We start from the raw sequence: 15,678 nt of genomic DNA on the forward strand, positions 1-15,678 counted from the left end.
ATGCCCAGTCCAGCACCTAGCTCCTGGCCCAAAGCCAACAAGGGTCTGCTGGTGACCTTGGGATTCCCATTCCTTAGTGAGCAGCCCCTTCGGAATCAGACAGATCCAGCTCTGAATCTCAGCTCTGCCCTTACGTATAGCTGTGTTACCGCAAACAAATGACTTTACCTCTCTGAGTCTCTGTTCCTTCATCCTCAAAATGGGCTCAGTAGTGCCTGCTTTTAAGTGTTGGTTGTGAAGATAATGAATGGCAGCCATTCTTACTATTCCCCACATGTCTACTATGTGCTGTATTGGGCTTTGTCGTTTATTCTGGAGTAGTGTGACCCTTAAGCCAGGCAACCAGGGAGGCAGGAGCCCCTGCATTTCAGAGAGCCCACTCTGGCCCTCTTCTGCTGTGCCCTTCCCCGTGGAGCGAGGAGTTAGAGAGGCCAAGAGGCCACACCCACCTCTACCCACTTCTAGACCAACTCTGGGTTCCCAGGTCCTATAATCCCTTGAGCTAGCTTCCCGGGGCCTGGATGGGTCCTTGCCTAATCCAAACCTCACTGCCAGGGTAGATTTCCAGGCCCGAGGGGTGGCCGAGGAACAGCTAGTTGCTGGGAGTGGGTGAATAGACCTTGAACTTGCTGGGGGTGGGGCATGGAGGGGATGGGAGAGAAGAAGAGGGGAGAGAGGAAGTCCCTTATGGGTCTCATAAGGGACCAGCTTGCCCTTACTGATCTTTACAAATGCCCCAAGAGGAAGGAATTATTAGTGCCGTTTTAGAGAAGAAGAAACTGAGGCCCAGACTGGAGGAATGACTCCAAAGCCTATTCATTTTCTTGCCTCTGAGGCGGCATGCTTTACGTCTCTCATCTCATTTCATCCTCACGACAACCCTCTGACAAAGCAATATTGGCATCCCACGTTACAGATGAGGAAACCGAGGCACAGAAGGGTTAAAGGACTTGTCTGGGGTCACACAGCTCATAGTGGCAGAGCTGGGAGTTGAATCTTGGCAGTCCTGCTCTTAACTTTAAGCTCTGCTATCTATTACCATTACCAGAGTTATAATTCTGTTCCTTAACTTGGCTGGCAACCACTCTGCCTCAGTCATCTGTCTGAGCAATGGGAGACAGTAAAAATGCACCCCCCCCAACCCAAGGCTATAAAGCCAGGAAGAGTCAGAAATGTGATCCAGGCTGAAGGAGGGCCATGTGGCAGTTGCTGGGGGAGTGGGGCTTACCTCCGCTCCTCACCCCCTGCCCTGCAGGCCCAGGATAGCTGGGCAGGGCCCTGGGGGGCCGCTCAGAGAGAGGCCCCTCTGGCTTGGGCTCATGACTGTGCCCTCCCTCCCAACCTGTGGCCTGAGAAGATGGTGCTTTCTCATGGCCAGAGGCAGAGGCGTCAGCTCCCCCCCTTCCTCTCCAAGGCCCAGCTGTGGGGCAGCCTCCCAAGCTCCCACCAGCCCCGCCTCTTCTACTCCCTGGCCAAGTTGCTGCTCTGTGGTCACCTGGACCCAATTTCCTCCTTCCTGCCTCCTCCCATCTCTGGGAAGCACCCCTGGGCTGCCCTGCCAATTTCCAAAGTCTTCTCCCCCAGGAAGCCTTCTCTGTCCTCCCCCCACCCCCACCCCCAGGTCTCCTACCCCTCCTTGGAACAAGCCAGCTTCTCTCCCTTCAGCCCCACACATAGAGAATCATTTGGACCATCAGCCCATTTTCCATTTGGTTCCTGGCTGAACATTGGGTCCCCCTGGCCAGACTGCGAGTTCTCTTCCCCAAGGCAGTTATCGCATCGTGGGCTCCACGCCCCCACCCCCCCCCCCCCCCAGTGCCAGGTAGGGAGGAACCCAGAGCCCCAGTGGCCCATGCTCTAGGAACTGAACCTTGGTGCTCAGAGGCCGAAGCCAGCATCATTGTTAAGCTTTTGAGATCTAAGCACCCCTCCTTTTAGGTGAAGAAACCCTGAAGGTGCAGGGAGGAGAAGGGACTTGCCCAAGGTCACCCAGAGGCCAGGCCAGTACTCAAACCCAGGTCCTCTGGTTCGCGGTACAGGTTTCTGACACTCGACCTAGAGCAAATTTCGAATCCTCCCCGGTCCTCATTTTCGGGCAGGAGACCAAAATAGTCCCCAGCAATGTATTATCAGAACCTGGGGGGTAAATTCTGCCTCACATGCCAGATCTGGAAAAGCCCCAAATCCAACCTCCCCTCCATCTACCCCCATTTCATAAATAAGCAAACTGATACCACAAAAGCAGAAGGGAACTCCTCAAGGTCACACCAAGCGGGAACTAGAGCTAAGACTGGATTCCGTGTCTAGTTCTTTGAAGAAAAATTAAGCATCATCAACTAATCCATTCATTCAACAAAGGGTTTCTTTCTGTGGGTTTGTGTGTGTTTGTTTTTGTTTTTTGAGATCCTAATAATGCCAGGCTCTATGCTGGTTGCTAAGAATATAAGGGTAAAAAAGACAGTCCGAGCTGGTAGGGATATGAGGGGGCTCCTGGGCAGGAAATGTGCTGCATCTTGATCTGGGTACAAGTTACATGGGTGTGTTCAGTTTGTGAAAATTCATTGAGCTGTGCATTTTGGTATGTGCACTCGTCTGAATGTATATTTCAATCAAAAAAAGTTTTTTTAAAGATAGTCATAAGCATTGAGCTTCCAGAGCTACAATATAGTAGAGGAGGTGAGATGTTAACTAATTACACCAATAATTGATTAATTACAATTGTGACAAGTGCTACAACAGAAGTAGAGGGTGCTAAGGGCTGTGGAGTAGCCCTTAGCTCATGTGGGGTAGTCAGGGAAGGCTTCTCAAAGGAAGTGAGGGATAAGCTGAACTGTACAGAATGAGCAGCAATTTAGAGAGTAGGAATGATTCTCAACCCCTACCTTACACGGCCCGAAAATTAATTCAAGATGGGGCACCTGGCTGGCTCAGCGGTAGAGCATGCGACTCTTGATCTCGGGGCTGTGAGTTGGAGCCCACACTGGGCGTAGAGCTTACTTAAAAAAATAATAATTCAAGATGAATCATGAACCTAAATGTGAAAGCTAACAGTATAAAGCTTCTAGAAGAAGATGTATGGGAATATCTCCATGATCTTGGGATAGGCAAAAATTTCTTAGGCATCAAAATCACTAAACATAAAACAGAATTGTCATGGGATGGGGAAAAAGCATTCAAAAGAGAGAAAACAATGTGTTGAAGGCCCAGTGGAAAGAAGGGGCAAGGTATATTAGAAGAACTGAGAAAAGGCCAGAAGAAGCAAAGGCAGGGGGAGGGTGAAGTGTGAGAGAATCCAAGAGGAGGTAGGGGTCTGACAAGCCAGGGCATTATAGGCTGGGTTAGGAACTGGGAGTTTATCCTGAGGGTACTAGGCAATCAGAGAAGAGTTTTTAAGTTTCTTTTTTCTTTTTAAATTTAAGTCATCTCTACACCCAATGTGGGGCTCAAACTCACGACCCCGAGATCCAGAGTCTCACGGTCTTCCGACTAAGCCAGCCCGGGGCGTCCCAAGAGAAGGGTTTTGGCAGGAGCAGCAATTGAAGCAACAGTTAGGGATAATGTGACCTTCACCTGGGTTCGCAAAATCAAGTACTACCTTCTTTGATGTGCCCAGGACTGCAAGGTATGGCCTGTGCACAGCCACGAATACAAGGACACACCCCCCTTCTCTCTGCTCAGCAACCAGACAAAGCCAGGCTTGGATTTTTGCTTCCTTGCAAATCAAGATGTAGCTTTACAACTTGAAAAGTCACTTAATCCAGGTGTTGCAGGTGGGGACTTGGGCTGCGAGGCCCTGTCGTGCCAGGCCCATCCCTGGTCTTAGAGGAGCTGGAGTCGGCCAGCTCCCACCCACGCCCCAGCTCTTGCTATAGCCCCACCTCACCCCTGCTCAGCACCTGGCCCTACTCACATCCTCTCCCTTCTCTCCTCCCTTGGAGAGGAGACTAAAGGGTCTCACCAGGAAGAGCCCAGAGGTCGGGAGTTTCCTTCACCCCCTCCCACCCCCCCACACACCAGTATACCCAGCCCCAGGGCCCAGCAGAGTCCAGCCGTCTCACCACTCAGGCCTTCTCCTTGCAGGGTGCTCACTGAGGCGCTGAAAGTGGTGACTCCATTCAATTCAACCAACATTTACTGAGCACCTGCTGCGGGCCAGGCAGGTGCTTGAGTAAGAGGGTATTATTCCTCCTCTCCAGGAATTCTTGGGGTGATGGGAGAAAGAGAGAGCAAAATATACAAGTGCCTTACAGAGGAGCAAAGTGCAAGTGAGTATAGAAAGTGAGACTGACTTCACCTGCGGAACAGGGTGTGAATAACAAGGAAAATTTCCTCTAAGAGGTAACATTTGAGCTGGGTCATAAAGAATAAGTAAAACCGACAGTAAGAAATGCTCTTCGTGACAGTGGAGAGTATAAGAATTATAGTGACCATTGGGGATGTCAGATACTGTGCTCAGCACCTTCTGTATTCATTTACTCCTTACAATGACTCTGTGTAGTAGGTATTAGAATTATGCCCATTTTCTGGATGCAGTAACTCAAGGCCTAGAGAGGGGAACTGATTTGTTTACAAACTTTCACGGCTGCACGTGGCAGAACCAAGACTTGAACCTAGGTCTCTCTGCTTCCATGCTCTTAACTTCTACTACATAGAGTGGCTTGGGCAAAGGACACGTGGAGGAGGGGGCAGGGGGTGAGACTGGAGGGGTGGAGGCAGGGCTTAATGGCGGAAGCCTTGATGAGGAGTATGGGCTTTATCCAGAGAGCCGTGGGGCCATGGAAGTTTCATTAGTCAAGGAGGGAGTAAAGAGGGATAACACTCACACTCAGCTTTCTATACAGAGGGCCCACATTGAAGGAGTTAGAGACAGAGAAACCTGTGCAAGAGTTGCTACAAAAATCCAAGAAAAGGGCGGCTGGCTGGCTCAGTCAGTAGCCCAGGTGACTCTTGTTCTCGGGGTCATGAGTTCAATCTCCACATTGGGTATAGAGCTTACTTTAAAAAAATCCAAGGGGCACCTGGGCGGCTCAGTCGTTGGGCATCTGCCTTCAGCTCCAGTCGTGATCCCGGGGTCCTGGGATCGAGCCCCACATCGGGCTCCTTGCTCAGCGGGAAGCCTGCTTCTCCCTCTCCCACTCCCCTTGTGTTCCCTCTCTCACTGTCTCTCTCTCTCTGTCAAATAAATAAATAAAATATTTTTAAAAAATAAAAATAAAAATAAAAAAATCCAAGAATAAGATGAGGGTTGAGGGATGGAGAAGAGGAGGTGCACTGGGGAGAAACCAAGCAGAACTTGGGGATGAAATGGAAGGATTAGTCAAAGATGACATCCGGGGTTTCAGGCCCATGTGTGCACTCCAGAGGGAAGCCCAATAATTGGTCTTTCACAATTTATTGGGCACCCCGTCCCCCAACCATGGCTCAGCTCCACACTTAGCACCTGCAAAACTCACTTCTGGAAGGTGCTTTATTCTTCTCCAAAATGCGTATTCATCACCTGTTTGTGTATTCATTCACCCAGGATACATGGAGCACCTACTGTATGCCGGATGTTCTGGGAGCTGGGGATAAGCAGGGAATAGGCTAAACCTGCCTTATTCGTGGAGAAATGGTTATAGCCTGGGGTCTGGATTTGAATCCTGGTTCTGCAATTCCTTGGTGCTCAGTCCTGGCCGAGCCTCCAGCTGGCTGTGACCTCAGGTAAGTCACTGAACCCCTCATTGTCTCAGTTTGCTCATCTGTAAGATGGGGGAACTGACAGTATCTGCCACAGGGACTCAGTGGGTACATGTAGAGTCTCTGGTACTGGGTAAGCATTCGGTGACAGCTGTTCCTGGAGTTCACATTTTAGCGGAGACAGGTCCAATCACACAATTAATTATTTAATTACAACAGTGATAAATACCCTGAAGGAGCAGTGCAGTCTGGAGGTGAGGGAAGGCTCCCCTGAGCGAGGGATGGTCCTGCTGAGCGAAACTGAGTGAGTTGGGGCCGGCCAGGTGAAGCACGAGGGAAGGAGGGAGGGTCAGGGGAGGCACAGGGGTGTCTGATTAGGCAGAGCCTCAGGCTGAAGGAGGTGCGGAGAGGTCGTATTTCTGTGACTTTACCTCTTTGGAGCCCCCATACAATGCTGAGAAGTAGGTCAGGCGGATGCTCTGCTCCCATTTTCTAGAAAGGGCACAAAGGCCCAAAGAGGAACGGCGACTCGGCTGGTCAGTAACCAAGCCTCCTGGTTGATGCTCTGCCCCCACTGATCCAGGGAGCTGGAGAGGACAGGCCTGAGAAGAGGCCTTTGTCCCCGTGCCCACTGGGGTGGCAGCAGCAGGGGCCGAGGCTGCAGCGGCCAGAGCTGCATTCCTTCCCCTGCCGGCAGAGCAAGTCCAGGCTCATGGCAGGGGCCCGAACGTTCTTTTTTGTCTAAAAAAAAAAAAAAAAAGAAAAGCACTTTAGTCAACATTAAGTCTTGACTTCAAAGGACATAGCTCCCAACTCTCTCCCCTAACCCTGGGTCTCTCCAACTCCCTGGGGTAAGCCCCCAGGCAGCCAAGTTTCTGGGAAAGGGAATGAGGCCTGGACTTGGAGTCCAAAGACTTTGTGGTGAGCCCTGGCTCAGCCTCCAACTTGCTGTGTGACCTCGGGTAGGTCAGCAGCCCTCTCTGGGCCTGAGTGTCCCCAGCCAAACAGGGAAGGGAGGGTTGGATGACATCAGGTGGGGTGGGGAGTCCAGCAACCGGCTCCAGCCAGCTGCAGCAGCTTTGCTGCCCTTCAAGTCTGAGGCACTGGGGCCTCGGGGGTCCGGAAGCTGGGGACAGGCAGCCTTTCATCTCTGCTGGCCCAGGGTCGCTGCAGGTTGGCAGGCCCCACATCCCGAGATCGCGTTTCAGGCTGGAAGGGGCCTTCCTGTGACCTCAGCCGGCCAGCCCTGCCCCTGCCCCCCTCCTCCCCATTCTCACCAGAGGGAAGCAGGCAGCATCCCGCCCAAGGTCACCGACCAGCAAGTGGCTGTCCTTCGGCCTGCCCTTCCCTCCCACCCGAGCCAGCACCGCCCCCCCGTCCCCCCCCAGCCTCCCACAGTAAAGCCTCAGGTCTCCTGGGCCATTAGGAATCTGCCAGGCGAGGCGTGGTCTTCTTCCTCTCTCTTGTTTCTTGGCTTGTTTTCCCGGTTCTCCAACAACCGCCTCCTGCAAAAGCCTCCGGGTGCGTGTACAGGAACATTCTTCTTTAAAAAAAAAGAGAGAGAGAGAGAGAGAAAGAGAGATGCAGCCACAGTTTGGGTAAAAAAGCAACCAACTCCTTAATCCCTCCCTGTAACCTCTGGCTCCTCAGCTGGGAAGGAAGGCCCCGCTGGGCAGAGGCTGACGCTTGTCCCCCACCCCCTCCTCACCCCCTCCTCACCCGTCTCAGCTCTCCTTCAGGGTTTGGCCTGACTTCTGGAGCCCCGAGGAGACAGGCTGCAGGGTTCAGCAGGGCTGGGAAAGCATGGGGGGCGCTGAAGGGATTGGCTGGGTCTCTGCCCCTCTGCCCACTTGGCCGCCTTCTCAGGAGGTTACAAGATGAGGATTTTTCACCCCTCACCCATTGCCTCTACGCCCGTTTTCATTCCTTTCTTCTTCTGTTCCAGGAATCACTGGCCTCTTGACGGCAAGGAGCCTGAACGCCATCTCCCACCGCAGTGCTTCATTGTCCAGCACCGGGCTTGGCTCTTCCTGCGGGGCTCGCGCTTCCACACTCCGAGCCTTTGTCCAGCCGGACCCCACCGTCCCACTGTCGGGTGGCGCTCGGTGTCCCTGCCACGTCTCGCTCTGCCCACCGAGCCCTTAATTATCTGTTGCAGCCCCAGCACCTGGGTCAGTGCTTGAAACGTAGTAGGTACATAGTGTCTCTGGAATGAATGGATTCAAACCAGAAATAGGTCTCTAGAAACATTCAGAGTGAGCTCGCAAGAGGGACATTGGATTATGGCGCATCCCAGTTAAAGCCCAACACTGCCTCCCTGGCTCCCTGAGAATCCAGTCCGATTCTCTATTGCTACCTCTTCCCACTTGCCGCTCTCATCAGAGGATTTCCTTTTTCCCCAAAGTGCCATCTTTTCTCTTGCCTCTGGGCCTTTGCATGTGAAATTCCCTCTGCTTTCCACACCCTTCTCCACCTCTCACCTGGATGACTCCCTCTGGCCTGTCACCCTGTCAGATTACCCAACCAGCAGAGCGACCACGTGTTTAGGGCACCAGCAAAGCAGGGACACTAAAAATATATATATATATAATTTTTAAAAATATTATTTAATTTATTTATTTATTAGAGAAAGAGCATGAGGAGGGGAAGGGGCAGGGGGACAAGCAGACTCTCCGCTGAGCAGGGAGCCCCGCCCCTGCTATGTGGGGCTCGATCCCAGGACCCTGAGATCGTGACCTGAGCCAAAGGCAGATGTTTAACCGACTGAGCCACCCAGGTGCCCCAAAATATTATTTTAAAAAACTAATTTGAGGGGCACCTGGGTGGCTCAGAGGGTTAAGCGCCTGCCTTCGGCTCAGGTCATGATCTCCAGGTCCTGGGATCGAGCCCCATGTCAGGCTCCCAGCTCAGCAGGGAGTCTGCTTCTCCCTCTCCCTCTGCCTCTCCCCCTGCTTGTGTTCTCTCTGTCTCTGCTCTCTCTCAAATGAATAAATAAAATCTTTTAAATAAAATAAAAAACTAATTTGATGTTTGATAATTAAAAAACACATTGAAATAGCACTCATGAGAAAAATTAGAACTTTATTGGGGTTCCTCTTATTTTAGAGTTAGCATTGTTTTTGTGTTGAACTCATACATGGGCTGGAGTGGCAGTAGGTGACATCATCTGGCTCTGCTCTTTGAGGCTCAGCCTAGACATCAGCTATCCCCCCAGGAAGACTTCACTGACCCCTTGACAGGGTTAGGTCTCTTTTTGGTAGTCTCAAAGGCCTTCTGGAATTTTCTTAATATGGATATTTTTGCCTTACTTGTTGCTTTCTATCCCCCCACACCAAGTATGGAAGCATCTTCAGGGCCCAGTTAATATCTTTCCACCTCTATACCTGCAGCATATACATACAGGTCCTGGCATAGAACTGACCCCAGCTATGTTATTCTCTAGCTTTTATCCAGTCCCCTTTGCAGGGTCTGCACTACATGTCATATTCTTTTTTTTTTTTTAAGATTTTATTTATTTATTTGACAGAGAGAGTGCACAAGCAGGGGGAGTGGCAGGCAGAGGGACAGGGAGAAGCAGGCTCCCCGCTGAGGAAGGAGCCCAATACAGGGCTCCATCCCAGGACCCTGGGATCATGACCTGAGCTGAAGGCAGACGCTTGACGACTGAGCCACCCAGGCGCCTCCTACATGTCATAGTCTATGTTCTTACTTTATAATCCTATCTGAGAAACTCATACTCACCCTGCAAGGCCCCACTCAAATGATCCATCCTCTATGAACCTGCCCAGTCCCTCAGTTGCATCAGGTTGAGTGTAAGCTTTTGTGAGCTCACAGCTCCTGCTGCAATTGGTGTCTCCCTCTTTTATTGTAATTTTTATGTATGTAGGGGCGCCTGGGTGGCTCAGTCGGTAAAGCGTCTGCCTTCAGCTCAGGTCGTGATCCCAGGGTCCTGGGATCGAGCCCCACATCTGCTCCCTGCTCAGCGAGGAGCCTGCTTCTCCCTCTCCCTCTGCCACTCCCCCTGCTTGCGCTCTCTCTCTCTCTCAAATAAATAAATTTTTAAAAAACCTTAAAATTTTTTTTATGTATGTATTTTCTCCCTCACCAGATTGGGAGCTGCTGAAAAACAGAGACTCAGTGGATGGATCACTGGTCCCTAGTGCCCTGCATTGGCCTGGCCAGAGGAGAGAGCACTATATGCTCTTTAAATGAACAGCCTGGAAGATGTCACAAAGGAGGGAAAATTCAGGCAAGATTTTGAATGTGGGAGAAGAATAACATGTACTCACTGGGGGCATAGAGTCAGTGCAGATAAAAACAAATCACAGCAACAATACTCCTGACCACCAGTACTGAGCACACCGTCGTGTGGTGGGTAAGAACGGAGATGAAGCTCTGCCTCTTACTGGCTGTGTGACCTTGGACAAGGTATATCATCTCTCTGTGCCTCAGTTTCCTCATCTGTCAAAAGGGGAGAGTAAAGGTACCCACCTTACCGGGAATTCAATGGGCTAATATCTGCAAGGTGCTGAGAGCTGTGTTGGGCACGCACGGGCGCTTGTGTTTGCTCCATCGCCAAGCACCCTGGGTGTGCCAGGCACTTCCATCTGGCACCCCACTTAGCCCTCACAGCAGCCTGAGAGGCAGGGCTGTTGTGTCCTTTTACCAAGAAATGAGGTGTGTGGGGGCCAAAGGTTCTTGCTAATGCCATTCACTGGATAGGGGACAGGAATGGGATTTGAACCCACGTCTCTCTGGCCTGCCGCCCACCCATGTTCCTTGACTGTGGCACCTGCCTGCAGGATGAGGGGGAGGAAGAGAAGATGCCCCAGTGGGAAGGCAGGGAGGCTTTCCGGAGATGGGGCCTCCGGAGCAGAGCGGCAGGCGTTTTTCTAGAGCTTTCATTTCTGTCTCCCTCTTCTGAGCAGGTGAAAAACCCCATAGAGGGCCCTTCACGGAGTCCTCCCCCTTGTCCTCCCCCTCCTGATGCTGCCTCATCCCCCCACGCTGGGAGGGGGGAGGTCAGGCATGCAGCGTGGGAGATGCAGGGGAGGGGAGTGAGGAGGTAGGGGAGCATCATTCCAGATCCTTTCCCTCCGGCACCCCCCTTTCCCCATCACAGGCGCTCCGGGAGGAGAGAGCATTCCAGGTGGAAGGAATGGCAAATGCAAAGGCTGTGGATTAAGGATGTGGAGGCGGGGAAAGCCTGTGAGCTTGGCTGGAACTGAGGTTCAGGGCCCCCTGGGATTGCTCAGTGGAGAAGAACTTGTTTGACGAGAGGGAGGGAGAGAGAGAGAGAGAGAGAGAGAGAGAGAGATATGCAGTGGACCCAGCAAGAGCTGAGGATGCTAGAGGCAGGGTAGTGGCTGCAGACTAGTCTGGGCTCTGAACACAGTGGTCTCCATCCTCTTCCCCTCAACCAGGGGTGGTGAAGAGGGGTCACTGTGATTCTTCATGGTCCCTGTGCTTTGTTCCTTCCCCTAGAATCCCTTAACACACTGGGCTCTGCCAGCTCTGTACCAGGAATTGGTTCATGGCTTTTTATGCATTCCCTCAATGTGTTTTTCGCCCCAGCTCAAGATCAGTATTATTTACTCCATTTTATAGAGGAGAAAACTGAGGCTCAGCCAGGTTTTATAACTTGCTTAAGGTCACACAGAGGGTAACAGGCAGATCCTGGACTCAAACCCAAGACTTTTTCTGGAGATGGCAATTTTGCCGGCTCTACTGGTTTAGGCTGCTTTCCCCAGGGTGTTTGCCATCCCCATGGCAACAATGAGAGGCCCTCCTGTGCTGACAGCACTTCATAGTTTATGCAGGCCTTATTTTTTCTGTTCCTCACAACAGCCCTGTGGGCAGAGCTGCTATCATCCCTATTTCATAGATAAGGAAACTGAGGCTCAGACGGGGGGTGTGACTTGGCCAAGACTGTTGGGACTCAAACCCTGTTCTGGTGACTCTAAATGTCTTTTTGCCTTCCCTTGCAGAGGAAGAGGGTCTGTTCCCTGCTCTAATCTGCCCCTTAGAGCAGGGAACAAACAGGCAAGGGTTACTTTTCAGAATTGGTGGGAAAGAGACGGGTTGGGTCTTCAGAGCCTGGGACTCGGCTACTGGCAGTGGATAATTTCATCCCACCAGGTGATAACTCTGACTGCTTGGGTAGAAGAGGGAGGGCTTACCCTGAAGAGCATTAAGTCCACTCGTGTTCAGAGGCTGGGTTCGAATTCCAGCTGTGCTGCTTGCTGACTGGGTGGCCTTAGGCAAGTCATTTAACCTCTTCGTGCTTCCTTTGTCTCATTTGTAAAATGATGGTAATGACAGGACCTCACTCATAGGACTACTCGGAGGATTTATGAGTTAATGTATGGACAGCACTTAGCATGTGTTTGACACATAGGAAATGCTCAGAGTTAGCGCTTATTAATATCACTATTAAAGTGTTCGGCAGGGGCGCCTGGGTGGCTCAGATGGTTAAGCGTCTGCCTTCGGCTCAGGTCATGATCCCAGGGTCCTGGGATCGAGTCCCGTATCGGGCTCCCTGCTAGGCGGGAGCCTGCTCCTCTGCCTCTCTCTCTCTCTCTCTCTCTGACTCTCATGAATAAATAAATAAAACATTAAAAAAAAAAAAGTGTTCGGCACCATCCCCTCAGAAAGCATCTTGTCGATGTCCGTAAAAGGAGAAACTATGGCTCCTGTTGCCAGACAACCTTCAAGCAAAGCTCCAGAATCTTACCTAGGACAGGTGGTAATGCGTATATCGACAATAATAATTATTATTATTATTTTTTTTATTTTTTAAAGATTTTATTTATTTATTTGAGAGAGAGAGAATGAGAGACAGAGAGCATGAGAGGGAGGAGGGTCAGAGGGAGAAGCAGACTCCCTGCCGAGCAGGGAGCCCGATGCGGGACTCGATCCCGGGACTCCAGGATCATGACCTGAGCCGAAGGCAGTCGCTTAACCAACTGAGCCACCCAGGCGCCCCTCGACAATAATAATTATTATTAAATTACTGGTAAAGTTCCTGTTAGAGTCAATGACAATACTATTAAAGTTAACATTGAACAGCTGCTTACTATGTGCCAATCACTGTGCTAAGTGCCTTGCATCTATTATCTCATTTAACTTTCACAGTTCTGGGAGATAAAAACAATTATGATTCCCGTTTTACGGATAAGGAAACTGAGGCTAAGAGAGGTGAAGTCACTTGCTCAAGGTCACACTGCTAGAAGTGCTATAGCTGTGATCTGAATCCAGGCTTGCCTGGCTTCAAAGTCTTCCAAAACAATTAAGGTCAGATGACAACTTGCCCAGTGTACAGATGCTTGCATCAGCTCTCTCCCAAACTTATCTGATGGATCTGCTGCCTCAGGCTCACCTCCCTCCATGCTGGGAAGACTGAGCACCTTTTATGGAGTGCCTTCCATGTGCCAGAACACTTGAGACATGTTCCGCATTGAATCCTCACCCCCACCCTATGACACTTTATCATTATCCCCATTTCTTAGAAAAGGAGATGAGGCATAGAGAGGTGTGGTGACGGGTCAAAGTCACAACAGTCTGAGGTGAGATGGCAGAGTGAGGATTCAAACCCTGGGTTGGCCTCAAAGCTTGCATTCAGGGCCTACCAGAAAAGTACACAGACCCTTGGAAATGAGCCTCACTTTCAAAGCCAGGTTCCCTCCCCTGTTAACACCTCATTTGTTTAGGCACCCCCGCATGAGCTCTGCCCTCCCTCCCCATTGCCATTTATCCCAATTGGCCTGAATGCCTTCCACACCCTTTCTCTTGGCCTGCAACATTTCTTCCGAACACCTGCTGCCTAGTTAACCCCCATTCACCAACTCACCCTGAGATATCACCTCTTCAGGGAGCCTCCTCTGGCCCCACCCCATCCTGACATTCACTCTCATAATAAACACCTTGTACTTTGCCTTCTTGTTCACTATCATAGTTTCTAACTCTATTTTGTCTGGTTATTTGTTTTATGACTTACTTCCTCGCTAAACTCTAAGCTCCATGAGGGTCTGTTTTGCCCACCATTGTACTGCACCACTGGCAGGCTGCCTATCCATAGTCGGTGCTTAATTTTTTTTTTTTTTTTAAGTAAACCCTACACCCAACATGGGTCTTGAACTCACTGACTCTGAGATCGAGTCGTATGTTCTACTGACTGAGCCAGCCAGGCGCCCTGGTGCTTAATTTTTTATTGAATAGATGAATCCATGAATGAATAGATAGCTACCAGGTACTTTACACACATGACTCATTAATTCCTCAGTTAACTCATTGAATCCTCCCAACTGCCCTGTTGTCCCCATTTTATTTTTAATTTTTTTTAAAAGATTTTATTTATTTATTTATTTATTTCACAGAGACACAGAGAGAGAGGGGACACAAGCAGAGGGAGTGGGAGAGGGAGAAGCAGGCTTCCCACTGAGCAGGGAGCCTGATGCGGGGCTCGATCCCAGGACCCTGGGATCATGACCTGAGCTGAAGGCAGACGCTTAACGACTGAGCCACACAGGTGCTCCTATTTTTAATTTTTATTTTTTTAGCAGTGATGTGGACATATATATTTTTAGCACTGATGTGGATGTATATATATCTTAAGATTTTATTTGTTTGACAGAGAGAGAGAGCACAAGCAGGGGGAGCCTCAGGCAGAGGGAGAGGGAGAAGCAGGCTCCCCGCTGAGCAAGGAGCTGGATGGGAGCTTGATCCCAGGACCCTGGGATCATGACCTGAGCTGAAGGCAGACGCTTAATGACTGAGCCACCCAGGCACCCCTGTCCCCATTTTAGAGAAGACATAGGTGAGGCTCAGAGAGCTAGAAAGTGGTGGAGCTTGGATTCAATTTCAGGTCAGGCTGACCCAAAGCCACTGACTTCTGCACAGCACCTGCTGCCTCCCAGCACCCAATGGCCACAGTCACGATTTAAATAGTCACTGGTTGTCAGACCACACGTCCCAGTTTGAGCCTGGAGGTCACGGACTCAGCCAGCACTGAGGCTCTTTCAGCACCACGCACTTGGTGGTCTCTGCCCTTCTAAAGTCTTCGGCTGCTCCGCCTCCCACTCCCATCTTGGCCTCCTTCCTTTCCAGAGAAGGAAAAGGACTAGGAATTACAGCCAAGGCAGCCCTTCTGGGAAAAACAATCCTGCAATGAAAAGAGCCCTGTTCTGAGAGCAGACAGACCTGGATTTAAGTCTTGGCATGGAGGCTGCCCTGCTGAGGGCCCACAATGGTGTCACTGCCCCTCTCTGTCCTTGTTTGGGATTCTGTCTGGGTTGCTGACCACCTGTCATCCTCTACTCACCTCCTGATTCCTAGGGCCCTAGAAACATCTGGGGCCTATGGTGACCAGAAGGAGGGGAACTGGCCTGGCACTCTCGAGACACTCCCTGGAATGCTAAAGGGTTGGTGGAGGAACGTCTTTCTCAGGGGACTCCAGGCCTGGAAGGAGAAATACAGAAATGGAAGACAAAAGGTACAAGTTTGAGTCCTAGGGTTGTTTCAAATTCCCTGGGTGACCCAGGGTAAGTCCTGGAGTTTTCCATTTTCTCTCCTGCAAAACGAGGACAATATCCGCCTTACAGAGTTGATCTAGAGAACTAAATGAGAGATTTTTCGCTAACTTGTGAATCTGTCATATGGTATCCAGCTGCAGCCTTTTATAATCAACAAGACGCACATATACCCAACTCAGGCGCGCAGCCTCAACAAACGCGCCCGGACATGAGGCAGACATGACTGCTCCTATTTTGCAGAAGGACAAAACTGAGACCCAGATAAGTTCAGGAAGTCGTCTGAGGTCGCAGAGTGAGGCGGCGGCTGACCACGGTCTCGGCTCACCCGACCCTTGCCTGTCAGAACCAGCTCCCAGTCCCAGGACCCCAGACCTCGCCCCGGAAGACCCATTCAGCGGCTCACTGGAGCCTATGACTCACTCTCCCCACCCTACTTTCGGTCGGGCCCGAGACCTAGAGAGGAGAGGCAAAA

The 15,678-nt window shown here is 51.0% G+C and overlaps 2 long non-coding RNA genes across 2 annotated transcripts; one reads left to right on the plus strand and one right to left on the minus strand.

Moving 5' to 3' along the window:
* Nucleotides 1-1,205: 1,205 nt before the first annotated feature.
* LOC144381959 (uncharacterized) lies at nucleotides 1,206-10,191 on the plus strand. The gene is made up of 4 exons (XR_013448312.1): nucleotides 1,206-3,622; nucleotides 5,522-5,700; nucleotides 7,622-7,847; nucleotides 9,785-10,191. It is a non-coding gene; the product is annotated as an uncharacterized LOC144381959 (long non-coding RNA).
* LOC118549730 (uncharacterized) lies at nucleotides 5,870-7,030 on the minus strand. Its single transcript, XR_004924206.2, has 2 exons — nucleotides 6,954-7,030; nucleotides 5,870-6,417 (listed from the first exon to the last, which is right to left on the minus strand). It is a non-coding gene; the product is annotated as an uncharacterized LOC118549730 (long non-coding RNA).
* Nucleotides 10,192-15,678: the final 5,487 nt, after the last annotated feature.

The sequence above is a fragment of the Halichoerus grypus genome, chromosome 5, assembly GCF_964656455.1.
Source record: "Halichoerus grypus chromosome 5, mHalGry1.hap1.1, whole genome shotgun sequence".
Taxonomy (NCBI): Eukaryota; Metazoa; Chordata; class Mammalia; order Carnivora; family Phocidae; genus Halichoerus; species Halichoerus grypus.